General features: G+C 46.4%; 1 pseudogene; it reads right to left on the bottom strand.

Annotated features, from left to right (window-relative positions):
* LOC115119987 (cis-aconitate decarboxylase-like) lies at window positions 1-5,781 on the bottom strand (annotated as a pseudogene).
* Window positions 5,782-6,269: the final 488 nt, after the last annotated feature.

The following is a 6,269-nucleotide window of genomic DNA, read 5'->3' as shown; positions in this document are numbered from 1 at the left end:
TATAGAATAAGAATAATACACGATTGATATAATATAAGACAGTTTAACTCCTCTCAAAATACAGAATAAGAAAATGAAGTATATTCATTGTATGTACATATACATCTATAGCACAGCCATCCTTCAAATGAATTGTTTCCATTCTCCCAATCCACACAGAACGGTAGAGATACATTGTCAAGTAAACACAGTAAATCCATAAATGGATGCAGGAAAACGTACAGTACGTTATAATAATATAGCTTTGATTGTTTAGATCATTTAATGTACAGTTAAAGTTAATCACCTATAGTCTATCCCACCTCCCTCACATTGGAGGTAGATTCTTCATTTGAACTTCATTTAGCTTTAATTCTTTAAATCATTCAATGCAGTTAAATGTCTCTTCCCTCACATTGGAAGTAGATTCTTCATCATAACTTGTCTCACAGTAGAAAGTGTTAAAATGCTACAAGCAAAGTCCCTTCATGACACTATAGTAAACAGCAGTGGTGGAAAAAGTACCCAATTGCCATACTTGAGTAAAAGTAAAGATACCTGAACAGAAAATGACTCAAGTGAAAGTGAAAGTCACCCAGTAAAGTACTTATTGAGCAGAAGTCTAAAAGTATTTGATTTGAAATATACTTAAGTATCAAAAGTAAATGTAATTAAAATATATACCTTAAGTATAAAAAGTAATATTACTTTACCTCTAAAAGTAGTATTTTGTATTTATTTACGGATAGTCAGGGGCACACTCCAACACTCAGACATCATTTACAAATGAAGCATTTGTTTTTAGTGAGTCCACCAAATCAGAGGCAGTAGGGATGAGCAGGGATGCTCCCTTGATAAGTGTGTGAATTGGATCATTTTTCTGTCCTGTTAAGCATTCAAAATGTATTTTACTATGCAAGTCCGTATTAAGAACAAATTCTTATTTTCAACAACGGCCTAGGAACAGTGGGTTAACTGCCTTGTTCAGGGGCAGAACAAGAGATCTTGTACCTTGTCAGCTCGGAGATTCGATCTTGCAACCTTTCGGTTGCTAGTCCAACACTCTAACCACTAGGCTATGATGCCATTCACTATGTTGTGGTGAATGTAGTGAAATAAAATTCAAAGTTGCTAAAAATATAAATAGTAAAGTACAGATACCCCCCAAAACCTGATGTGAAATGCAGAAAGATCAGCTGGTCAGAAAAGAGTGATGTGATGAGGTGTATATTTGTGTGTGTGTGTGTGTGTGTGTGTGTGTGTGTGTGTGCACGTCTGTGATGTGTGTGTGTTTCACTGCAGCTGTGCCAGTAGAGGAGAGCAGTCCTCCAGTCTGTCCAGTCCCTCTACAGCCTCAATCAGCCCCTCCACCTTTTCCCTGGGTAGGACCGCACCAGCGTTGCTACAGAACTTCTTCTTCAGGCTCTCATTGGTCAGCGGGTTGCGCCAGTGACCATAGAAAGTATCACAGCGTCCCTTCAGCACATCCCCACCCACCAGCGTCACCTGCACCTCGCCATACATGTTGTCAAAGTTAGCCGGGTTGTCATGGGGATGCTCAACGCGGACACGCCCCAGCAAGGCCAGCAGGTCGGGTCGCTGTAGTGCCTCCTGGGAGAATGAGAACACGGTGACCTCCCCATCCAGCAGTGCAGAACAGGCATTGAACTGGAAGGAGTGTCTGGCCTGGTGCTCCGACTCCGGGAATGGACGGTTAATGTACTTGGAGTGGGGAACCCTCAGCAAGATGTCCTGCACCTGACCTACGACCTGTGACCCTCGCCCCATCCCCTGTGACCCCAGCTCCCCCAGCAGTAGCTTGTGCACTGAGGCAGCAGCGTCGGCCACCCAGTGCATCCCCAGGTGGGCCGGGAACCTCTTGAACCCCATGTCCTGGTCCTCCAATAGGAACCGCAACCCCGCCTCCTCTGGAGAGGTCAAAGGCTGTGGGGCGTAGTCCTCGTAGAAGGCACTGAACCCCGCAACCCCGGAGGTGTCATCCAGGACCCTAGGAGAGGCCTCCAGTCCTATTGAGGACAGCAGAGCCGCCTCCAGCCCCAGCCGCGCAGCGTTCCGATGTGGAGGGGTTTAGACTGGGTGGCCGCATTCGCCATGGGGGCTCCTGATAGGCTGGCAGCGATGGCCAGGGCGTGGCTACACTGAGAGCGTTCCAGAGAGAGGAGGCGGGCGCAGGCTGCAGCACTACCCAGAGTACCCACGACGGTGGGGGGGTGGAATCTGGAGGGAGGGTAGGGGTGTGGAGGGGGGGTGGAGAGAGGGAGGGACGGAGGGAGGGGGGGACAGAGAGAGATCAGATGTTTTGGAAGCACAGGTTGATGACTAAACTAAAACTAAAATAAACATGTCTATTTTAGGAGCAGCCTAATTGAGTAATCTTGAGTAAAGTGTCTGTCTCAGTCATTATTAAATGATTCCTGGGCCAGTGAGTACAAATGTCTGTCTAGCAGGTTGACGTTTATTGTCGTGGATCTTGTCCTGGAGGCAGAACTGAGCGCTTTCCCCTTAGATAGGCCAGCTGCAAAATCAAAATTGGCTATATTCATGAAAACAAATATTAGCTTCTTGGTCTTAATTTAAGGTTAGAGTTAGGCAATAGGGATAGCAGTGTGGTTAAGGTTGCGGTTAGGTTTCAAATCTGATTGTATGACTTTGTGCCTGTGCCAAATACTGACCACTCTGCAGAGCTGCCTCCAGAACAAGATTCCTGATCAAAAACCCTAACCTGCATTTGTCTAAAGTGAGGACAGGTGTCTGTCTAGTGCAGAATGGAATACTACTGGACAGGACAGCCATCTGGTCTATACAGTTTAGGTCTGCGTAGGGAGGAGAGGCTGAGAGTCTGTTTTAGTTGTATTGAGGGATTTGACAAATGATAAGTCATTTCACCGCATTCTCACAGTAGAACGGCTGTAATGGTGTTTAAACACCTATGTCCGAGAGAATCCACCTGTTAAACTAAACGAATTAGACTAGCCACTGAGCCTCTCCTATCCCAGAGACAGGCTGGTAGAATACCACACAAACAGACCTGTAGGCATTGAGAAGACTTTATTTTACAGCACCATAGAGAGCACCAGAGAAATGGTCCAGTCCTCACCTCTTGGGGATATTCTGAGCCTCATTGGAGAACCTCATCAGGCGTCCCTGGACCTCTATCCCAACGTTGAAGGCCAACAGGAAGTCTCGCCCACTAGGCTTCCTGTTGTTGGGCAGCATATCGCTGACTGCCAGTAGGGCAGGAAGGACCGCCCCCGACGGGTGAGTAGCAGGGTGCCAGGTGTCGTCAAAGTCCATGGAGTGGGTCTGTACAGGACAACCGACATGCAACAGGCACACAATAGGCACAGTTAGCCCAGACACAGCAGACAACAGATAAACAGAAGGTGAAGGTTGAGGGTTTCCTTTTTCCAGGTTGTGTGGCTGAATGATTGTGGTGGTGGTGATGTGGTATAAGACCAAGTCCATATTATGGCAAGAACAGCTCAAATACTACTACTACTTTAAGACATGAAGGTATCTGTGGTACACGAGCAATGGACATTAGATCTGTACTTTGTTCTGATGAGTCATAGTTTTAGATTTTTGGTTCCTACCACCTGGTTCCTACTGTCTCTCCGCTACAGTGTCTATGCTCTTCTACCTTACATATATCTACACTCATGTCTATATAGATCTACTGTAGATGTATCTACTCACGGCCACTCCGTTGACGAAGGCAGCAAGGGTTGGGGAGAGTCTTGTTCCTCTGCGTCCGTAAACAGAACTGACGTCATCGGGAGCATACATGTGCTGCAGGACACAGGAGGGAGAGGTAGAGAGAAAGAACAACATAACTGTTAAAATAACCTGTTTTACTCCTCTTCCTAACAACACTGTGTCCATATCACTCTGTGTTTCCACACAGCTACACATGAACTTAATCACCATTTTATTTTTTTTTTTTTTTTTAAATTTTTTTACCTTTATTTAACCAGGCAAGTCAGTTAAGAACAAATTCTTATTTTCAATGACAGCCTAGGAACAGTGGGTTAACTGCCTGTTCAGGGGCAGAACGACAGATTTGTACCTTGGCAGCTCGGGGGTTTGAACTTGCAACCTTCCGGTTACTAGTCCAACGCTCTAACCAATAGGCTACCCTGCCGCCCCGTGGGGACTGTGAGTGACCAATTTTTACAGAGTACATTCCTTCATTCCTGTCCTGACTAAGTGATGACAGAGTGTCTGCCTCTAACAGTTATGTAGTCTGTCAACTGTCTCTGTCTAACCTTAACCCTAGTTCCAGTGACTGTGTGTTGGCTGCAGGCTCTCTCTTACAGACTGTTACAACACTGGGCTGGACTCATAGAGCTGTCAGTAAGGGAAGCCCTTGCCTCTTCACGTTGTGTCCTCTCCTTTATCTGCACTGGTGTGCCAACCTGGTAGACTGACATCACTACAAGCTATCTGCTTTCACATCAGTTAGGGGTAGGGTGAAGGGTGAAGGGAAGGAGACGAGGAGAAAAGGAAGCTGAAAGATGCTGGTTCAAGTCCCAGGCGACATAAAAATGGGAATGGAACTGAACTAGCAGCTGAGAAGCTGCTCGTCTCTGAGCCCATACACCATCGCCTGCCGTTGGGCCCTTGAGCAAGGCACTTAACCCCCCACAATTGCTCTGCATCCAGGGGCGCTCTGTGCGGCTGACCCTGTGCCTCTCAACGTGTGTGCGTGTGTATATCGGGTGTTGGGAAAGGCAGAAGACAAGTTTCTGTTGTAACCAATGGACAATAAAGTTTCCATTCTATTATTTCACCTGACAGTGTTGTAGGGCCAGTTGGAAGACGTGTGTGGTGCTGCCCAGTAGTCCCACTCCGATGGAGTCCAGAACCATCCTCTTGCTACGGTGGAGCAGGGTGGGGGTCAGGTGGTGGGGCTGGACACCCTGGATAAACTGTCCAAAACTGTCCGTCACACTGTCCTCTGAGGCTGGACGCTGTATCACTGGAAGGAAGGATAAGAGGAGGCGGATGGGAGGAAATTAAGAGTGAAGAGGAGGATGACGAGGAGAGAAGGAGGAGGAGGGGAAGGAGAGGAGGAGGCGGAGGGGGAGTGAGGGGTGAGGGAGGAGAGGTGGAAAGGGGAAGGAAGAAAGGGGGAGAGGAGGAGGAGGGAGGGAAAGGGGGAGAGGTGTTGACAAGGACGAGGAGAGGGGAGAAGAAGGGAGACGAGGACAGAAGGAGACAGGAATGTTTAAAACCTCCCCAGTATGTTCTAAGCTCAGTTTATTCACGTCTGAACTGAGACGGAGAAACAGAGGAGAGTTAGAGAACCAACACAGACAGCCTATGTCAATGTAGGTCTATGTAGCCTAGGTCTATGTACAGTATAGACCTGACCAACACATCCTGTATGAATAGAACAGAACATACCAATATTTACTACTGTCAAACATAAGCTTTCTCATATCCAAGCCAGAAAGAAACACTTAGCTAACGTGTTTCTCTCTGTGTGTGTGTGTGTGTGTGTGTGTGTTTTGATATTGTGATAAAGGAAAATCCTAACACAGGATGGAGACAGCAGAGAGTACACAGTACAGAGTAGAGTGCTGAGCAGAGCTTACCTTCCACAGCAGACTGGTGGAGTCCTCTCAGTGTAGCAGACATGGGTCTGAAGGATCTCTGACAAACACACAGCAGTATGTCAGTAATACAGTCCTGACAGACGGATAGAGAGACCGATAGAGAGAGAGAATGAACATAAAACAGCTTGGGGAGCTGTGTGTAGCCTGGTGTGACGTGCGTCATTAAAACAGAATTCCCCATGACTACATCAAATTATTTAAAAAAAACACCTGATCGTATAAGATGATAAAGCTTGAGTCTTGAAGTATTCACCATACAAATCACAGACAGACAGACAGACAGACAGACAGACAGACAGACAGACAGACAGACATACATACATACCACTTTATTCTCTCTCGGCTTCTAGCCTCACACACTGACGGTCAGTGGAATAGAGAGAGACTAACATATATCAATGTAGGATTAATCAGTTAATGCATGGTGTCCATATAGCTCATATTACAGCCACACACATCACCAACAGTCAACAACATCCTTTCTAGGTCTCTAACCAGACACACTGACAGGGAATGGGATAGAGAGAGACCCATACTATAAATATCAATCATTTCATATAATTCTCATATAGGTTATATGCATAGTGTGACAATAGTGACTGGTGCTTACCTGTACTTTGAAGAGCATGTTCTCTGTCTGTTGTCACTCTC

The sequence above is a fragment of the Oncorhynchus nerka genome, linkage group LG11, assembly GCF_034236695.1.
Source record: "Oncorhynchus nerka isolate Pitt River linkage group LG11, Oner_Uvic_2.0, whole genome shotgun sequence".
In the NCBI taxonomy this organism is placed as follows: domain Eukaryota; kingdom Metazoa; phylum Chordata; class Actinopteri; order Salmoniformes; family Salmonidae; genus Oncorhynchus; species Oncorhynchus nerka.
This window is presented reverse-complemented; position numbering and strand designations above follow the sequence as displayed.